Below are 22655 nucleotides of genomic sequence, written 5' to 3' on the forward strand. Positions count from 1 at the left end.
TTCTACAACACATTTTAACCCATTCAGTACACAGCAGGTGTCCCACATATATTGATCACTCCTTGTTTCACCTACTTCATTTGAATAGCCACCTGACCACATGCATTTAACTTCTCTCTGTCCCAAAACTCTATTAAATCAAATGTAGAAAAGCAAACAAATAAAAAATAACTACCTACAAAGACAAGGAAATGGGAGAGAATGTAATAGGAGATTAATATTTTAAAATCATTTTGTAAAAATGTAGATACTAGAGTGGTAGCTCTATTAGTAAATTTAAAAAAGGAAAAAGGAGTTTTGCAATCTATGTACCTACAGAGGGGTAAGCCTAAAAAGAAGAAACCCCTGAAAGGCTCAGCTCTCAAAGACTGTAAGAGCTTCAGTCCATAAGGGTAGATTACACAAATAAAAACAAGTGGCTTGCAGAAAGCACGTACATAGGTCATTTGTCCTCCCTATACCCTTTATGTGCAGCCATCTGTCAACCACTTCCATAGAAAAGACTGGGGGATTATATTTTGGGTAAACAACACAAATGTGAGGTGCAATGGGGGCAAGTTGGATGTGTAAGTCTCAAAAAAGGGGGCATGTGAAGTCTGACCTGTAAGACCTTCATTCCACATTTTTGGTAGAATACTGCAATTCGCTGATACAAGTCCCACCTTCCCAACCAAGCTTCAGATTGGATGACTCTTCTCTGAAGAAATGGAAGAAATGAACAGTTCCATGCAAAATATTCCCACATGCTAACATCTGAAGATCCTTACTCACATGGTTGACTTACTCTTTGATCTTCCTAGAGTATACCACTAATCAAAAGCATTGCTCATCCACACAATTTCCAACCAATACTTTAGTGTTTTGCAATAAATATGAATGGATAGCCAAACTTAGCATTTCATGTTTGTTAAAAACTTCCATGTGAAAGATAGAGACCAAAACAAAACAAACTATAAAGTAGTATTCAGAAAAAACAAAAAATTCAGATAGGAGAATAAATCTTTGTGAGAAAACTATAATTAAATTCCTCAGAGATAAGAGAAGATATTACATCTATGAAACAGGAATAGGATGCATGAAAATAAGCTAACCTGAGAATAACAATTCTTGAAATTAAAAATATGATAAAATTTTTAATCAAAGATTTAAAAGGCAAAAGCAGGCAAATCTCCTGGAAATTAGAGGAAAAAGACAAATGAGCAATAGAGCTAAAAGGAAAGAAAGGAAGGAAGGAAGGAAGGAAGGGAGGGAAAGAAGAAATGAGGAAAAAGAAAATGAGAATAGTAATGCTAGAAGTCCAATATAAAGGGAAAAATATTGAATAATACAAGAATTTTTTTTTCAGAACTGAAGGACCTAACACTATAACTTGAAAGAGCCCATGAAATATACAAAAAGATAATAAAAATAACCACACCAAGATACCATCATGAAATTTAAAAGAAAGAAAATAATCTAACTACTTCTTGAAAGAACGAGAGAAAGAAACAGAAATAAAATAACGTCAGCCTTCTCCATTATTAATACCAGATGTGAGAAAACAGTTGAGCAAAATTCGTAAGCTTAAAATTGAGAAAGAAAATTATTTTCAATCTAGGATAGCATAGCTCACCAAACCATCATGTAAAGGTAATATGTAAATAGTAAAAATAAGAAACTAGAAATGTGTAGTCTCAGAAAATTTATTCCTTACACACTCTTTAATGTGTTCATTTATTAACTCATTCATTTAAAATATGTAATGAATAATGTATATCTGTTTTTTGCTAGCATCATGCTGTTTTGATTACTATAGCTTTGCAGTATATTTGAAAATCAGGTCATGTGGTGCCTCCAGCTTTGTTCGTTTTTCTCCAGACTGCTTTGTCTATTGGGGTTTATGGTGATTCCACACAAATTCTAGGATTGTTTTTCTATTTCTGTGAAAAATAACATTGAAATTTTGATGAGTATTGCATTGAATATGTAAATAACTTTGGGTAGTATTGGACATTTTAACTAAATTATTCCAATCTATGAGAATGGGGTATCTTTCTATTTATTTCTGTCGTTTTCAATTTATTTCATTAATGTTTTGTAGTTTTCAGTATACAGATCTTGAACCTTTTCAGTTAAATTTACTCCTGTCTTTTTTTAATGCTATTGCAACTGACATTGCTTTCTTGATTTCTGCTTTCAATAATTGTTATTGTATAGAAATCCTATTGATTTTTGTATGTTGATTTTGTATTCTGCAAATTTATTGAATTCATTTATCTGTTCTAACAGTTTTTTTGGTGAAATCTTTAGGGTTTTCTTCATACAAACACATTAGCCAATGGAATAGGATGAAAAGCCCAGATATAACCCACGCACTTATGGTCAATTAATTTTCCACAAAGGTGTCACAAACATACCGTGGTGAAAGACAGTCTTTTCAAAACAAATGTTGTTGGAAAAACTGGACATTCACATATAAAAAGTGAAATTAGATCCTCATCTTGTACCATATACAAACATCTACTTGAAATAGATTAAACAATTAAACATAAGACCTTAAATTGTAAAACTATTAGGATAAAACAGGGGAAAATTCTTCATGACATTTATCTGGGCAGTGATTTCTTGGCTATAACCTCAAAAGCAAAGGCAAAAAAAAGCAAAAAGAGACAAATGGAATTTCATTTCAAAAATATTTTACATAGCAAAGAACATAATTAACAGAGTGAAGAGACAACCCATGGAATAGAAAAGCAAATATTTGCAAATCGTATATCTCGTAAGGGGCAAATATCCTAAATAGGTAAGGAACTCAACCCAATAGCAAGAAAAAAAAATAACCTTATTAAAAAATGGCAAGGAGCTGGGCACAGTGGCTCACACCTGTAATCCCAGCACTTTGGGAGGCTGAGACAGGTGGATCACCTGAGGTCAGGAGTTCGAGACCAGCCTGGCCAACATGGCGAAACCCCATCTCTACTAAAAATACAAAAATTAGCCAGGCGTACACCTGTAGTCCCAGCTGCTCAGGAAGCCAAGGCAGGAGAATTGCTTGAACCAGAGAGGTGGAGGTTGCAGTGAGCCAAGATCACGCCACCATACTCCATGCAGCCTAGGTGACAGAGGGAGACTCCGTCTCAAAGCAAAAAAAAAAAAAAAAAAAAGACAAAGGACATGAACACATAAACAGACAGTTCTCAAAAGTAGACATATGAATGGCCAACTGATATATGAAAAAATGCTCAATGTCACTAATCATCAGAGAAATGCAAATTAAAACCACAATGAGCTATCATCTCACACCTGTTGAATGGCTATTGTCAAAAAGTGAAAAGATAACAAATGTTGGAAAGAAAAGGAAACCATTGCACACTGTTTGTGGGAATGTAAAGTAGTATACCCATTATGGAAAACAATATAGAAGTTCCTAAGAAAACTAAAACTAGAGTTACCATAGAATCCAGCAATTCCACTTATGGGTATACATCCAAAGAAATTGAAATTTGTATGTTGAAAAAATATCTACATTCCCATGTTCATTGTGGCATTATTCACAATAGTCAAGACATGAAAGCAACTTAAGTGTCTGTCAGTGGATCAACGGATAAAGAAAATGTAGTATATACACATGGTGGAATACTATACAGCTTTAAAAAAAGCAGGAAATTCTGTCATTTGGAACAACCTGGATGAACATAGAGTACATTACGTTAAGTGAAATAAGGCAGGCACAAAAAGACACATTCTGCATCTTCTCACTTATATGTGGAGCCCAAAGAAGTTAAACTCACAGAAGTAGAGATGGTTACTGGAGGTGGATGTAAGGGGGTGGAAAAATGAGATGTTAGGCAAAAGATAGAAAACTTCAGTTAGACAAGAGAAATAAGTGTTAGTGATCTGTTGCACATCATGGTGACCATAGTTAATTATAACGTATTTTATATCTCAAAATTGCTAAAAGAGTATATTTTAAATGTTCTCACCACAAAAAAATAGTAAGGTGAGATAATGAATATGCTAATTCACTTTATTTCATTATTCTACAATGTCTACATATATCAAACATCACATTGTACCCATAAATATATACAATTATTTTGACAATTAAAAATAAACAAAAACTAAAATATTTAAAGAGTATCTCCTATGCGCTAAGTACTGTTCTCTGTTTTTGAGATGTAGCATGAGAAAAAAAGTTCCTTATTTTGTAATGCTTAGGAAGTGCTGGCAAGTTTGCTTTAACAATGAGAGAGTAAATGAGAAAGAAGATATAGGATCCAAAACACAATTCTAACACACAGAAATACTGAAGGGCAGCCTCAGGAGTCTGGTTGTAACCAGGTGCAGAAATCAAGTAGTCCAAATTGGAGAAGGAGGCTGGAGGCTGGATGGTGAGATGTCATTAGAAATGGAATTCAGCTGAGTGCATCTGAAATGTTTGAGCATCCGGAAGAACTGTTGCTAGAAATTTGACAGACCTCAGAGCATTTTGGAAAAAATTACCCATTAGACCTTTAAAGAAAACTAAGGAAATAAAAAAGGCAACTATTAAAAAACTTTTGGAACAAAAAAAATGAAAAAGTAGATTTGTGCATGCTTGACTCCACGGTGAATAAAATTTACATAATAATATACATACATGAGCACCAACCATTGCCTTAATATAAATTTGTGCAACAGGAAGGTCATCAGTGACTATGATGAGGAAAGTGTTCAGGGACTTGCAGGAGGAGAGCCTGATTGGAGTGGGTTCAGGAACAAATAGGAGAGGAACTGGAGACGGCAAATGTAGGCAATGCTTTCAACAAGTTTCAGCAAACATTTATCTCAGCATCATTAAAGATTTTTATTTTTGTGCAAGTTGGAATTAATACTTCAAAAAATGCTGAAACTATACATTATATGAAAAACATATGTAAATTTGTTTATATGCTATTTAAAAGTTGATCCAGTCTGAACACAGTAGCTCACGCCTGTAATCCCACTACTTTGGGAGGTCAAGGAAGGAGGATCACTTGAAGCCAGGAGTTCAAGACCAGCCTGGCCAACATAGCGAGACCCTGTCTTTACTAAAAATCAAAAAAATAAAAGCACCCACTTGTAGTCTCAGCTGCTCAGGAGGCTGAGGTGAGAAGATCACTTGAGCCCAGGGGGTAGCTGTTGTAGTGAGCTGAGATTGTGCCACTGCATTTCAGCATGGGTGACAGAGAAAGATCCTGTCTCAGAAAAAAAAAAGGTTAATCCAGTTAAGGACTCTCACTATACACCGTTCCTCCATCATCAAGTTTTGAATAACTCAATTTTAAGACTTCAGCTGAAGGATATATAACAACTAAGTGGAAAAAAAAGTCTTAATCTACACTTATCTATAAATAGAAATCGTTTATGCTGTCAGCTTTCCTTGTCCAGGCCAAATGTTCTAGTCAAGTTTCTCCACCTTGCTGAGTCTAAATACTAAAAAACATCTATGACAGAGAAGGAGGTGCTTCACTAGCTAAGCAAATCATTTTCTGCTAAGCAAATCAAAATGGTAAAGCATTGCAGATGACAGACTATTTTCTCACTTCAAATTGATGTTGAGTGCATATAATCATGCACAGTCTTGGGATTCTTTCATTATTAAGATTAATCATGATATCAGCATTTTTAAAAGCTGTTTTTCTTTAAATAGCCATGAAAGTTAGCCTGAGTGATAGGACTAGCCTCTACTCCAGAGACTTCTAATGAACACCTGGCAATCAGCAGGCAATCATATTACTCTCTGAACTACTGAGAAAGTAACTGCACAACATGAGGGCTATGACACATCAAGAGCCCTCACCCATGTATCAGTGGCAGGTGGAATGTCATTCTGCTGAGATAAACCCAGGGGCAAGCAAAAGTGATTTTCCCACAGTTCCTCCTGCCCTCCGGATCCCTTCTCCCTTTACCTCCCTCAATAAAACACTTTTATCTGAAGTCTTGACCTTTCATCTTGACTTTTATCAAAGTCATTACTTTGACTTTTATCTTGAAGTCTTTTGTGATCTTTTAGGTAATGTTGTCCCCTTTTAGTCTAAGCCGCTAGTGGAATTAAAGGCATGCCCCCAAATTCATGTAGCTAGGTATGATCCTGATTTCCACAAACTCCATTACTCAGGGCCTGGATGCTGCAGTTGTTGAAATGAGCCCATATTTTCCTGATACCCCCACCATGTCTGCTCTGTTTTTGAACGTTCTACCTCTTTCTACAGCCTCTTTCCCCAATTAGATAGTCCAATACCTGGGTTCCAGCTCTAGGATTAGAGCTGAATGGAATCTCCAGGAACTTCTTGTAGCATTAGTCTTGTCAATCCTATCCTCTAGATAGGATGAGATCCTTCAACCTTATCCTCTAAAAGCTACAAACTTGACTGCGCTTTCCATAGTTTCTATTCTAGCTTCACAGTCTTTCCTCTCCACTGAAGGAAGTCCAGTATTGCTGCTAGCATACTGCACAAACAAATCATATATTCTAATCCTGCCAGAAGAAAATACAATAATTGCAATAATTATGGAGTTCAGATTTGATCAACAGTAGCAACTTTCAAAATAAATGAAATGGCATCTCAATTCCATCAGATCTGGTGATCCTTGGAATTTATTCAAAAAATGTCAGAACCTAGCTTAAGGTTTGCTATTTTGTTGTTGTTTTTTGTTGTTGTTGTTGTTGTTGTTGTTGTTCTTTCAAAAGTAATGATTAAGACAGAACATCTGCCATATTTTCATTTCAGTTCTGTCACTTTCTATTTTGTACTAAGCCTCTCAATGTCCTTATTTGTAAAGTATGATCCAGAATCCCATGTGCCTAGATAATTGCTGGGAATAAAGGAAAGTGTCAGGGAAGAGCCCTCAATCTCGTAGAGAATAGCAAAGAGTAGCAAGACTCCAAAAGAGAAAACTAAGCAAAAAAAAACTGACTTGTGACAATTGCACACATCCCAAGAGTAGACAAGACACATTGGATCAGAGAACAATTTATCACTCACATCACAGCAAACATCAGGACCATCAAATAGTAGCACAAATTCCCCCAAGTACTGTGAGGTGAAACAGTGGACCCAGATGGTGATTATGGCTGGGGAACCCAGGACTAGGAGTTCAGCACAATTTGTAGCAAACAGTAACAAGCCATTTTCCCTCCAGCAGGGAGCAAGCAGGACCTAGGTATTCATGTTCTAGTCACCTCGAACTGCTTGAGACCCTACATGAAAAATTAAGTAAATGCTTCTGGATCAGAGGACACTTAGGTCTTGCAGTTAAACATATTCAACAAAGACATACATAGGCTGTGGGGGAACCACAACAGACTGTCTTGTTAACAGTAAGCTTAATAAGCCTTTGCTACGGCTATTTTAAACAGCACCCTGGCACATTTGTGATACTTTCACTATGTAATAAATAAGCAAAGTGATCTTTCAGGAAATTAGTCTTTTCTAACTCTATATATTTAAAATTAATTGGATTTGTCAAACTTATGACCTGAAATTTGTGGGAGATATTGTATATATGTTTGTAGCTGTATTTTAAAATCAGATGATAACTCCAGGTTAGAGTTAATCTTGTAGAGTGAATAAGGGCTTGAGATACAGTCACAAGATTTGGATTCAAGTCCCAGGTCTGCAACTTCCCTGCAGTGTAAATCTTAGGCAATTATCCTTTAATCTATCTGAACTTACATTTCTGCCTCTGTAAAATAAAATTTAAAAAAATCAGTCCAAAAACATGAGCTCACAAAGATTTTTGAGAATCGGATTGATGGTACATCTACAATTTCTTTTAAAATTATAAAAGATTAGTGAATACCATAAATATAAACTAGCAAATAAATTTAGGATTTGCTTAAAATTCATAATTTAACTTCCTCATTATACATAGCTGAAGGTGTAATAAATGAGATGTGATATATTCAAGTAAATCATTTCAGTAAATGGTTCAAATATTGGCAATGTGAATTGGCAATGCTCAGTTATTTCCACCTGTGATTCAGCAGGCCGCCACCAGGAGATGGTAGCACTATTTGTGTTCTATAATTGGAATGCAATGTTTAGCACCAATACTTCAGCATAGCAATTTAAATTATAATGAATAAGTTACTTAATATTTATTAAAATAATAAACTGCTCAAATATTAAATATAGGCATTTACATAAAATAAAGAAAATAGCATGTAGAGGAGGATTTTAAGAAATGTAAAACCCACATATAAAGCAGCTTGGTTTATTTAAACTAATTTTAGTCAACGGATAAATCAACACTTAGGGAAGAATGTAGCATAGACTCTATTTTCTGCACCTGGGAGGAGGTGCTTTCCCAGTCCCTTGCAGCTGCTGCCGCCACCTAGATACGGAACTAGAGTGGGTCCCTTCCTCTCCTTTAAAACAATGGGGCTCAGGGCACACAAAGGGCTCCAACATAGTTGTTTAAAGAGTATTGCAAGTGTTGTTATTTCTGTTGCTTTTGCTGTTGCAAGCTGTGCTCAGTGCTGTGACAAGATAGAAACTAGGTATTATCTTCTTTGTGCCCGTGCAGAACTCTAGTACCAGCTCAGCATGTGCCTGCAGTAGTAGGGTACTTGAGTCCTCAGAGTAATCTCACAAAAATATTATTTTTCCCACCTTACAGATGAGCAAACTGGTGAGCTGAAAGATTGAGAACTGAGATTTTAATCCACTTTATGATTTTAATCAGTTTCTTTGTTAATCAATGGGCACCAGGAGCACGGCTGGAATGTATGTATTCATCCTGGCCCAGAACTGCAATGTACCCAAGAAGTCAACATTGTCTTTCAGTTCTGTTAATGCTGCTTGGGTCCACTTCCACACATGCCTTGACAGATATTACAGCATCATCACTGAACTGTTTAATTACCAAGTCAGAGAGAATTCTTTCAGCTTTGTGGTCTGGATTGCTAGAAATATATAGATACATGCCTTGGGGGTTTATGCATGTGTGTGCATAACCTTTAAGGGAAAATATACACCTGTAAGTATGTTAGCCGAAGCTCCTAAGTAGTGGCTGTATGAATATTTTATATTTCCTCCTGGCCATTGCTTCTGTAACCTGTTTCTAAAGTGATAAAAAGAGAGAGAGAATGCAAGAGAGGCCAGTTTCCATAGGCACAAACGTAACAACGGAAAAACCTGTTAGTCTAGAAGGCCACCTCCAGGTAAGCTGAACTCACACCACCAGTGTTACAAGCAATACATGTAACCAATTTAATTGCATTTCCAAACATCATCTCTAAAAACCTTCCATGGGTAGTATTCACAAATTTTTTCGAAGTATAGAAATAGAATCTATCTGACCTCTAAAAATAAAAATATTTCAAATCAGAAAATTAATTACAATTTTTATTTGCATTGGTACTATTTGAGTATAAGAAAAAAGACCAGCATAAAACACAAATACTCTAGGAGAAAATTAAGGCAATGCAAAGTAATTACTTTTTCTTAATTAGTAGCTTTGTAGTACATCTAACTGCCAAACATGTTAGCTACTTGAGAGAGAGCCTGAAGAGTCAAAAAATAATAAGCAATAAGTAACGTAAAACATTTATAAATTTACAAGATTAACTGCTATGAAATAATTTGATTTAGAAAAAAGTTGGTAACTTACAAATAACTTCCTATAAACAACATAAGAAAGCAAGATTAATTCTGTACTGTATTTTAAGAGCCCAGAGAAAAAATTCCATTTTAGAAAAACCTGTAATTCTCCAGAATGTCTGCATATAGCTTTCGAAGAGGAGTTTAAGTATTACAATATTAACAGCAGATAAGTTCTAGAAACTTTAGTATTATCTTTGAATTCTTTCCTTTTTCTCTTCATGTCCAACTTCTGATAAAACTCTGCATCTTGTCAATTATCTTCTTTCCCCATCACCTCATAGCACTCTCTTCCCCAGGTGCTCTAGGTCCCCACACTGTAGGCTTACAATGCTCAGAAACAGACCCACCCTGGCTTTTTTGCATTTCCTTACCCACATTCCCAAGCCTTAGTGGGGGCGGGGGAGGTTCTTATGTGTTCATTAGAAAGATCTGATTAATTTTTTTTAACAATATCAGGTAAATGACTGATGGGGAGGTCAATGTGTTACACTTCCCAGGGTGATCTACATTTAAAAGAGATATTTAAATTAAAAAATTAATTTGCTGATTTGAATCCTTTGGAAATAGAGGAAATGTTTTTTAACAAATAAGTGCATAAATGAGTACTCAAAGGACGAATTGATTTATGATGTTAGAATTTCAGCAGCAACTCAACCATAAACCCCAATAATCTCCTACTTTCCATAATTTGGGCCACTATTCCCTTTACATACAGTCCTCAACTCTGCAACAAAATTTTGGAAACTTAGAAGCAATCTGCTTTTTCTTTATCAACTCTTCCCACAATGCTGAATTTGCAGCACTGGGTACCTTTAAAAATAGAGATGAAGGTAGAGTTTAAAACAAGATGTTTAAGAATCAGCAAGAGCTACCACATAACCTTCTCACTGTTCCTTTCCCACTTCTGCAGAAGACTTCAGCTTTGTCCCTGAGACTATAACACAGAGGCTTATCTGAGAGGATAAGAGATCTGTCCATGGGAAGCACTCATCACAGATAGGAACAGAAATCCTTATTAAAATCTCAAAGTTACTCACCTAAGAGAATTTGACTAGCACAAGAGAAAAGTACTAAGGGGATTGATATCAGCCGAGCCAGATTAACCAGATGGGGTATCAGTGAATCAAGAAAACATAATAGTCCCAGGTTTGCATGCACCCATTAACAGAACTTTAAAATATATAAAGCAAAAATTAACAAATCTACATTCAAAGGTGGAGATTTTAACACCCTTCTCTTTGTAATTGATAGGTAGAAAAATATCAGTAAGCACACAGAAGCTTTGAATAACACTGCCAAAACTTGACCTAATTAATGACAGCCTGGATAAAGAAAATGTGCTACAGATACACCATGGAATACAATGCAGCCATAAAAAGGAATAAGATCATGTCCTTTGCAGGGACATGAATGGAGCTGGAAGCCATTATCCTCAGTAAACAAATGAAGGAACAGAAAATGAAACACTGCATGTTCTCACTTATAAGTGGGAGGTGAACAATGTGAACACTTGGACACAGGGAGGGGAACAACACACACTGGGGCCTGTCAGAGGGTGGGATGTGGGGAGGGAGAACATTAGAAAAAATAGCTAATGCTTGCTGGGTTAAATACCTAGGTGATGTGTTGATAGGTGCAGCAAGCCACCGTGACACACATTTACCTATGTAACAAACCTGCACATCCTGCACATGTACCCCAGAACTTAAAATTAAAATTAAAATCAAAAAATATATATATTTGACTGGGTCCAGTGGCTGACGCCTGTAATCCCAGTCCTTTGGGAGGCCAAGGCAGGTGGATCACCTGAGATCAGGAGTGAAAGAGTAAAACTCTTTTAGAGATGGCGTACCCACCCCATCTCTACTAAAAATACAAAAAGTAGCTGGGCCGGGCATGGTGGCGCGTGCTATAATCCCAGCTACTCGGGAGGCTGAGGCATGAGGATCACTTGAACCCAGGAGGTGGAGGCTGCAAGGAGTCGAGATCACACCATTGCACTCTAGCTTGGGCAACAAGAGCGAAACTCCATCTCAAAAAAAAAGAAAAAAAATGTAATGTTTAGCTCCAATATCTCAGTATAGCAATTTAAATTACCTTTTTTTTTTTTTTTTTTTGAGACAGAGACTGGCTCTGTTGTCCAGGCTGGAGTGCAATGGCGCAATCTTGGCTCAGCACAACCTCTGCCTCCTGGGTTGAAGCCATTCTCCTGCCTCAGCCTCCAGAGTAGCTGGGATTACAGGCGCCGCCACCACACCCAGCTAATTTTTTTGTATTTTTAATAGAGATGGGGTTTCACCATGCTGGTCAGGCTGGTCTCAAACTCTTGACTTCATGATCTGCCCACCTCAGCCTCCCAAAGTGCTGGGGATTACAGGCGTGAGCCACCATGCCCGGCCTTATTTATTTATTTATTTATTTATTTATTTATTTATTTATACACACATACAACTGCAGAATATATATTCCTTTTATGTGCACAATGAAATACTTACTAAGATGGACCAACTGCTGGGCCATAAAGCAAGTCTTGTTAACTTTAAAAGGATTGGATTCACATGTTTTCATACCATAGCTGGATTTTTTAAACAAATCAATAAGATATCTAGAACATCCCCAATTATTTGGAAATTAATCAGCTTCCTTCTAAATAACTTCGGAATGAAAAGGAAATCACAAAAGAATTAGAAAATATTTCTTATTAAATGATAATAAAGATACATACAACATACCAAAACTAGCAGGATGCAGCTAAAGAAATGCTATTGCTTTACTTAGAAGGAAATTTATAGTTTTAAATGTCCATATTTAAAAAGAAAAATGCAAAGCCAATGATCGAAAGCAAGGCACTGTGCTAGACACTAGAAATACAATGGTAGCTAAAACAAAATCCCTGTCTTAGTGAATAGAGCCTGGTGCAATGGTTGTCATATGTCGGCATGAATAATCATCACCAGGAGTATTTATTAAAATGCAGAATTATTAAAAGTGTAGACCAGATTACAATTTTCCCTTATGAAGCAATCACTGTTCTGGAGAAGCTCTTCGCAATGAAAAGATCCATGTGACTAATAAACGTATGAAGAAGTCCTCAATTTCATTACATATTAGGAAAGTGCTAATTAGAAACCACAATGAGAATTCACTACGTACTCACAAGAATAACTAATGAAAAGAACAAAAAATGCTAACTGTTGCAAATATGTGAAACAACTACAACTCTCATTCTGTCGATGGGAGTTTAAATTGGTACATAACCACTTTGGAGAATTGTTTGGCAGTATCTGCTGAAGCCGAATATGCACATTCCTCATGACTCCGCAACTCACTTCCTTAGTATCTACTCTATAGAAATACTTACATACTGATCAAAAATGGTCAGAGAACAACAGTGTTCAGAGCAGTGCTGTTTGTAAGAGCCAAAATGAAAACTACATGTCTGTCTGTCAACAGAACAGATACATGAATCGAAACATTCACACAATTAAATGCTATACAATAAATATGGGGGGAAAACTACAAATAAATGCAAAAGGTAGATAAATACCATAAAGATAATGAGTAAGAGAAGCAGCATACATAAAAGAATATATACAAAATACTCTATTCAGACAAATTTCAAAAATAGGCAAAGTATTCCACGATGGTAGAAGTTGGAATAATGTTTAACCTTAGGAAGCATGAGTAGTGACTGGTAAGGAACGTGAGGGTAGCTTTGGGATGCTGACAATATCCTATTCCTCGACTTGGGTGCTATTTACATGAGAGATGATATGGTTTGGCTGTATCCACACCCATATCTCATCTTGAATTGTAGTTCCCATAATCCCCACGTGCCCTGGGAGGGACTCAGTGGGAAGTAATTGAATCCTGGAGCAGTTTCCCCCAGGCTGTTCTCACAATAGTGAGTGAGCTCTCACGAGATCTGATGGTTTTATAAGCATCTGGCATTTGCCCTGCTTGCACTCATTCTCTCTCCTGCTGCCCTGTGAAGAGGTACCTTCTGCCATGATTGTAAGTTTCCTGAGGTCCCCGTGAGCCATGCAGAACTGTGAGTAAACTAAATCTCTTTCCTTTATAAATTACTGTCTTGGGCATTTATTCATAGCAGCATGAGAATGGACTACAAGTGGGTTTTCACTTGGTGAAATTTACTGGGCTGTACACATAGAAACTGTTGTATAGAACATTAAAATTTTAAATAAAGGTAGAAGAAATATTCCCTCTTAATTTTATTTGACTCATAAAAGTCATCAGCAAAGTATTTTCATTGTCAGGATTTCTCATTCCTAAAATTACCAACTACTGTTCTTTTTCTCATTACATTTAGTTAAAATCACTTGTACTGTTTTGTTAGTTCTCATACTTAGTATGTACAATTTGGGTGTTCAGATAAATGAAAGGCCTTTAACACTCTCAAAATCAAATAATACTGTCAATTTTTCACAAAGAGAATTATTTTTGAGGTTACTGATTTACTATGTAATCCCCCTGCAGTTGTGTAAACCTCTTTGAGTCAGGGTAGTGTAGTCTACAGCTCCCTAAGTGTAATGAAAGCTACCTGAGCTATTTCCCTTTGGAATGAAATGCATTGCTTTCTGCAACTGAACAAGCCTATAGTGAGTCATAATCTTCATTTTTGGAACTATCTGATATAATTAATATGAATTTTTAAAACTAATCATTTTCCTTTTCATTTAGTAGACATATGGGAAAGCAATCCATGTTCTTTGCCAGCCAAATTTTGAGAAACTTCTAATTTAGCAAGAGAATATTCATAGAAACATGAATTATCTTATGCTCCCTAGTATACTATAAACTTCCTTTGTTGTTCGGTTAAAAAAAAAATCCAGTTACTCATATTGGTTTACGTGAGGTTAAATTACAAGGTGCCTTTGACTTTAGGGTGTAACTCATATTAATTTACTAAATAAAGGATATTGACTCTAACATTCTTCACACAATTCCATTTTCTAGTAGTGAATACCTACAAATGAGAAAAATCCATTCATGAAATCATTTATCAACAGAACACTTGCTTTCTTTTGTTCTGCCTTTAAAAAATTAAAGCATGTTTTCAAAAGAGAAAACTAAATGCCATTCCCACCAGAATTAGCTATAATTCCTTCTGCAATCTTACCAGAGAGTCACAATCATGAATTTGGGAATTATTACATTACTGCACCAAACATCCCAGCTAAAAATACCTAGACAATTATTTGTCAAAGGATTTTATCACTTTGATGGTCATCTATTAAGATTCTTGACCTGTTCCGCAGGGCGTGGTGGCTCACGCCTGTAATCCTAGCACTTTGGGAGGCCGAGGCGGGTGGATCACGAGGTCAGGAGATCGAGACCATCCTGACTAACACGGTGAAACCCCGTCTCTACTAAAAATATTTTAAAAATTAACCAGGCGTGGTGGCGGCAGCCTGTAGTCCCAGCTACTCGGGAGGCTGAGGCAGGAGAATGGCGGGAACCCAGGAGGCGGAGCTTGCAGTGAGCCGAGATCGCGCCACTGCACTCGAGCCTGGGCGACAGAGCGAGACTCCGTCTCAAAAAACAAACAACAACAACAACAAAAAAGATTCTTGACCTGTTCCTCAATTTCACCCACTGAATTCAACTCCCGTGTCTCTGTGGTGGTAGCTGTAGAAGGGGTAGATGTGGGTCAAGATAGCCAAATCAAAATGATCTGGGCATTGCATTTGAGGTAGGTCTAATACTGGGGGTATAGACAGAGGAGTGATAATTGCTTGCCTTAACACATAGTGTTCAGCGTACTTAACACTCTCAAAGTGTACTGAAGTTTTATATTTACCCAGTTTTCTTAAAATAACCAATTTCGTGACAGCATCTTAAAATGAGAGCATGCCTAGCTTCATTACAGTTGCACAAATTTACATTAGTGGATAAACCATAATTGTAAACTGTTTTTCCTTCTGTTATTATCCCTTGAAAAAGATTCTATTTTGCATTTTTTTAATAATTATGAAGGATTGTGTGTTTTATTGGTTTCTATTCATAATACATCTTTACTTACACTTTTATGGTTTCTGAATTGATTGCTGTTTTGGTTTCTATGGTAACTCTGCCAGTTGCCTACCTATAAATAGATATTTTATAATAACAGGCTTATCAGAGTTCAATTTTTGAGAACCCTTCTGCAATAAGAAGGAAAATTGCTAGAAAATAACATATGAATCAAGGTTTATGGAAACAGATCTCTTGTACCTGTCATAGTGTAAAAATAGAAGAGTCAAATAGAAAATTCGTGTAGATGCATGCTGGCAAGCATATGGTGAAAAGAAAGGAATACTCAACCATTTAAAAAGAAAAATGTAAAATTGGGATATACTTTTACATTTGGCCTCCATTAAAAAATTCATGCTATCTTTTAAAATAACATTTATTAACTACACACAAACTACAGTCTGCATTTCTTTCATCACCTTCTTGTATTACTCTTCAATGTGACTTTGTAGAAACTCTTATGTATGGCTGTTATCCCTTGGTTATACAGAAAGTATATATTATCTTCCAATTTGTTCTTTATCTTTTAACTTTCATTGTCTTATGGTTTTATTTGCTATACTGACCATTTTAGTTTATGTAGTCAAATATGGCAGGCTTTCCACTGTGGCTTCTGAATCTGTGCTTAACTTAGGGAGACTTTTCTACTGCAAGATTACAAACACATTCCTCTATACTTCTTTTTCATTCTTGAATAGTCTTAAAGTATATTATGTTTTTACTCCTGCATAATTGAAAATCTGCATGTAACTTTTGGCTCCGCAAAAATTTAAGTACTAACAGCCTACTGTTGACCAGAAGCCTTACCCACAAGATAAACAGTTGATTAACACATATTTTGTAAATTATATGTATTATATACTGTATTCTTACAATACAGTGAGCTAGAGAAAAGAAAACGCTACTAAGAAAATCATAAGGGAGAGAAAATACACTTCCTATTTATTACGTGGAAGTGGATTCACATAAAGATCTTCATTCTTGTCATCTTCATGTTGAGCAGGCTGAGGAAGAAGAAGGGTTGGTCTTGATGACTCAGGGGTGGCAGAGGTGGAATAAAAATCCACATAAAAGTGAATCCATGCAGTTCAAGGATCAACTGTGTAGTAGGAAGTATCAAATGTGTGCCAGTAACCTGTTTATTTACTCTTTTTTATGAACATTGGAACCAGCCAGAAGTTCCATAAAATTCCCAGCACTGTTTGCATTTGGTTTATTACTGAGTTCACAATTTACATCTATATAATGTTTAATCTTCCATGCAGAAACATGGGTTGTGTCTCCACTTGGTCTGTTCAGTTTTATGTTCGACGGTAAAACTGTAATATTTTATTGTCTGCTTAAAAAAATTCTAGAATTGTGTAGTTTCGTGCTATTGTGCCTGAAATATTTTTTCCAGTTATTCTTTCTAATTACTTATTGCCATTAATATTACCTATTCAGGCATGTTTATCTTGCATTTTGTCATCTAACTGCATTCTCTTACTAGTTCTATCAGTTTTTTAGTTTCTTTATATATTTTAAAAAATACTAAGGCATGTTCTCATTAGCTATCTGTATATATATTATAAAGCTTTCCTTATAGATCATCAAGTTATTTGTATATTTTTGAAAATCATCTAAGTATATGCCAAAATGTCAAAGAAAAATAATACATATACATAAATGTATGAGTTTGTATATATCTGCCCCAATTAATACATGAATAGCCAGAGAGAGGGCTGATAATTCTAAAACATAATTAACATATTACTACTCTTTTATTTTACAAAAATGATTAACCATAACTTTTTTCTAAATGTAGTAAGTGTTGTAAGTTTTCATATGATATAATCACCACTGTATTGTGAGCACCTTTAAGTCCACCTTGTTCATTTTGGGATGCCCAGGCCCACAAAGGAAACTCATTCAGTGTTGTTGAATCAATCAATCAGTCCTTACTGCCTTCATTAATTTTTGTCAGTGAAAAAGCCCACAGTTTGATTGAAGCCTATGAAATTTTATTCTGCTTTGAAATTGTATTTTGATACCTCATTTGGTCTTATTTCTAAATGCTTTTCACATAGAAAATGATTGTACATTTAACTGAAGAAGGGTTTTTTTTTTCACTTTAATCAGAATCAGAGGGCTAACTGTGGGTGTCTCACATAAGAGAACAGAAAGATCAAAAATGTCTATTCTAAAATGTGTCTTTTTTCTGGAAAAAAAATATTTGAAACAAAACACTAAAATCATCTAAATAATCTAAATATCTAGTCAGGTTTTTATCTTCTCAAAAATTTGATTGTTTCTCTATCTTTAGAATTATACTTTCTGGGTAAATTCATGATACAAATTAATAAATTGTATTAGCTGTGCTTTTTAATATAGAAAATGTAAGTTACATATTCCTCACTGTGTGTTAGCGTAGACAAATACAAATTACCCATAAAAGTTCAGATTTATATTATAGTTTCTGAGGTTTCTTCAGAACAATGGTAATAACATACAGAGGATGGAAGAAAGTATCTTGATTTTATTCCAGTCAGTACAATGTTCCATTAAGGATGCATTTGCGCATTCATTTCAGGAAAGACTGTGTAATGAAATGCATGTCAGACATTTAATGCCTGCTAGACATTTAAGCTGCTTTGTATTTAAAAGCATGACTTGACCTTATTAGATGCCTAATAACTGAAGTAATTGTATCTTGTAGTAATCAAAATGTCTTCCATTATAACAAAAATATGATTCAATTACATTATAGTATCAACTATTATTTCTGATGTTCAGAAAATTATGGTTAAATACACATTTCTGGTGCTAAAGAAACCCAATTACATTTTTTATGCCTGCAATAAGCAATGCTTTTAAAGATATGTAAGTGCTATAATTATTGGAAAGAAAAAATAGTATCAAAAATGAAATATCAGCAATGCCTTCCATTTTTTGATCTGTTCAGCAGAGCTTATTCTGCCTATAACCACATACATGTATTCCATTTAAATAAATTATCAGAAAAATAGTGACAAAAAAATGGGTCCTGATTCTGGAAAACAATCCTTAATATCTAGTTCTAGAAACTAGAAATCATAAAATGTCAGTACAGTAAATTAGATTATTTCCCTAGTGTCCCACTATGTAAATGTTATCTCTGATGCCAAATTTGCAATGCTATGAAGTTTTAGACCAAACACCTCCCATTTGCTTGCTCTCCAACCCACTTTCTGATTGACTGTGCCCTGCCTCTGATTGTTACGTGTAATAGCCTGTCTGTAACTCCAAATTGCTTGTACTTCTTTTAAAGGCAGAAATGCTTTTCTTTATACATGGTCCAATACTTCATCTCTATGAGTTTTAGAATATGGAAATATTTGGTTCTCAATGAAAATAATAGTATCTTATCTTGTGCTGATTTTCAAAGGGAATGCTTCCAGTTTTTGCCCATTCAGCATGATATTGGTTGAGGGTTTGTCATAAATAGCCCTTATTATTTTGGAATACATTCCATCAATACCTAGTTTATTGAGAGTTTTTAGCATGAAGGGCTGTTGAATTTTGTCGAAGGCCTTTTCTGCATCTATTGAGATCATCATGTGGTTTTTGTCATTGGTTCTGTTTATGTGATGGATTACGTTTATTGATTTGCGTATGTTGAACCAGCCTTGCATCCCAGGTATGAAGCCGACTTGATCGTGGTGGATAAGCTTTTTGATGTGCTGCTGGATTCGGTTTGCCAGTATTTTATTGAGGATTTTCGCATTGATGTTCATCAGGGATATCGGCCTGAAATTTTCTTTTTTTGTTGTGTCTCTGCCAGGCTTTGGTATCAGGATGATGCTGGCCTCATAAAATGAGTTAGGGAGGATTCCCTCTTTTTCTATTCTTTGGAATAGTTTCAGAAGGAACGGTACCAGCTCCCCTTTGTACCTCTGGCAGAATTCAGCTGTGAATCCATCTGGTCCTGGACTTTTTTGGTTGGTAGGCTATTAATTACTGCCTCAATTTCAGAACTTGCTATTGGTCTATTCAGGGATTTGACGTCTTTCTGGTTTAGACTTGGAAGGATGTACGTGTCCAGAATGTATCTATTTCTTCCAGGTTTTCTAGTTTGTTTGCACAGAGGTGTTTATAGTATTCTCTGATGGTGGTTTTTGTTTCTGTGGGATCAGTGGTGATATCCCCTATATCATTTTTTATTGCATCTATTTGATTCTTCTCTCTTTTCTTCTTTATTAATCTGGCTAGCGATCTATCTATTTTGTTGATCTTTTCAAAATACCAGCTCCTGGATTCATTGATTTTTTGAAGGGTTTTTTGCGTCTCTATTTCCTTCAGTTCTGCTCTGATCTTAGTTATTTCTTGTCTTCTGCTAGCTTTTCAGGAAATTTCTGGCCAGGGCAATCAGGCAAGAGAAAGAAATAAAGGGTATTCAAATAGGAATAGAGGAAGTCAAATTGTCTGTTTGCAGATGACATGATTGTATATTTAGAAAACCCCATTGTCTCAGCCCAAAATCTCCTTAAGCTAATAAGCAACTTCAGCAAAGTCTCAGGATACAAAATCAATGTACAAAAATCACAAGCATTCTTATACACTGAATGGAGAACTGAAATTCGAACTTGGTGAACCATTCAGGAATCTAGAAAAGTTTTGAGGGTTTAAACTCTTTTCAGATTGTACAAAAGAAGCAGAAATTAAATAGAAACTTTGTCTATAAACATATAATCTAAAATTGTATCTGATTGTACTTAACTTGGAGTTCTGTTTAATCTGAGTCCATATATCATTTAAGCCTCTGGTAGTACTGAGATGAATTATATGTAAGGGAAAATCAGAAACTGCTTGCATCAGAAAGCTCCAGTAATAATAATAATTTGTAAAAAGCCACAGGAGAATCTAAAAACACTTCAAATTATAATCCAAAGAAAATGTGGAAAGCCTACTGGATAAAAGTTTCATAAGCAGGCAAACAAAATAAGGCAAATTGGTTTCCAACCTTCTGTACGTAGGAGGTGCGAGACAATCTGAAATCACTGAGCAGCACTTATCGACTGTAGGTGTTTAACTTTCACCTGCACAAATGATAGAAACTGAAATAAAGAATAATAATACCTATTTGTATATCTGAAGCACTTTTTATTGCATATTTCTCATGACATCCTTGTAAGAACCTTAATCAGGAAGTCCTATGTCTTTTTTTTTTTTTTTTTTTATACTTTAGGGTTTTAGGATACATGTGCACAATGTGCAGGTTTGTTACATATGTATCCATGTGCCATGTTGATTTCCTGCACCCATTAACTCGTCATTTAGCATTAGGTGTATCTCCTAATGCTGTCCCTCCCCCCTCCCCCCACCCCACAACAGTCCCCGGAGTGTGATGTTCCCCTTCCTGTGTCCATGAGTTCTCATTGTTCAATTCCACCTATGAGTGAGAACATGCGGTGTTTGGTTTTTTGTCCTTGCGATAGTTTACTGAGAATGATGTTTTCCAGTTTCATCCATGTCCCTACAAAGGACACGAACTCATCATTTTTTATGGCTGCATAGTATTCCATGGTGTATATGTGCCACATTTTCTTAATCCAGTCTATTGTTGTTGGACATTTGGGTTGGTTACAACTCTTTGCTATTGTGAATAGTGCTGCAATAAACATACGTGTGCATGTGTCTTTATAGCAGCATGATTTATAGTCCTTTGGGTATATACCCAGTAATGGGATGGCTGGGTCAAATGGTATTTCTAGTTCGAGATCCCTGAGGAATCGCCACACTGACTTCCACAATGGTTGAACTAGTTTACAGTCCCACCAACAGTGTAAAAGTGTTCCTATTTCTCCACATCCTCTCCAGCACCTGTTGTTTCCTGATTTTTTAATGATGGCCATTCTAACTGGTGTGAGATGTCAAAAGACACAGACTGGCAAACTGGATAAGGAGTCAGGACCCATCAGTGTGCTGTATTCAGGAAACCCATCTCACGTGCAGAGACACACATAGACTCAAAATAATGGGATGGAGGAAGATCTATCAAGCAACTGGAAAACAAAAAAAGGCAGGGGTTGCAATCCTAGTCTCTGATAAAATAGACTTTAAACCAACAAAGATCAAAAGAGACAAAGAAGGCCATTACATAATGGTAAAGGGATCAATTCAACAAGAAGAGCTAACTATCCTAAATATATATGCACCCAACACAGGAGCACCCAGATTCATAAAGCAAGTCCTCAGTGACCTACAAAGGGACTTAAACTCCCACACAATAATAATGGGAGATTTTAACACCCCACTGTCAGCATTAGACAGATCAACGAGACAGAAAGTTAACAAGGATACCCAGGAATTGAACTCAGCTCTACATAAAGTGGACCTAATAGACATCTACAGAACTCTCCACCCCAAGTCAACAGAATATACATTTTTTTCAGCACCACACTACACCTATTCCAAAATTGACCACATAGTTGGAAGTAAAGCTCTCCTCAGCAAATGTAAAAGAACAGAAATTATAACAAACTGTCTCTCAGACCACAGTGCAATCAAACTAGAACTCAGGATTAAGAAACTCACTCAAAACCGCTCAACTACATGGAAACTGAACAACCTGCTCCTGAATGACTATTGGGTACATAATGAAATGAAGGCAGAAATAAAGATGTTCTTTGAAACCAACGAGAACAAAGACACAACATACCAGAATCTCTGGGACACATTCAAAGCAGTGTGTAGAGGGAAATTTATAGCACTATATGCCCACAAGAGAAAGCAGGAAAGATCCAAAATTCACACCCTAACATCACAATTAAAAGAACTAGAAAAGCAAGAGCAAACACATTCAAAAGCTAGCAGAAGGCTAGAAATAACTAAAATCAGAGCAGAACTGAAGGAAATAGAGACACAAAAAACCCTTCAAAAAATTAATGAATCCAGGAGCTGGTTTTTTGAAAAGATCAACAAAATTGATGGACCGCTAGCAAGACTAATAAAGAAGAAAAGAGAGAAGAATCAAATAGATGCAATAAAAAACGAAAA

The 22655-nt window shown here is 35.9% G+C and overlaps 1 long non-coding RNA gene across 1 annotated transcript in view; it reads left to right on the forward strand.

Moving 5' to 3' along the window:
• The first annotated feature begins 13598 nt into the window (after positions 1 to 13598).
• Positions 13599 to 22655, forward strand: part of LOC134734639 (uncharacterized) — a 72116-nt gene continuing 63059 nt past the window's right edge. The window contains exon 1 of the long non-coding RNA XR_010117763.1: positions 13599 to 13659. This is a non-coding gene — a long non-coding RNA (uncharacterized lncRNA). The remainder of the gene's footprint in view (positions 13660 to 22655) is intronic.

Source organism: Symphalangus syndactylus, chromosome 12 (assembly GCF_028878055.3).
Source record: "Symphalangus syndactylus isolate Jambi chromosome 12, NHGRI_mSymSyn1-v2.1_pri, whole genome shotgun sequence".
NCBI lineage: Eukaryota > Metazoa > Chordata > Mammalia > Primates > Hylobatidae > Symphalangus > Symphalangus syndactylus.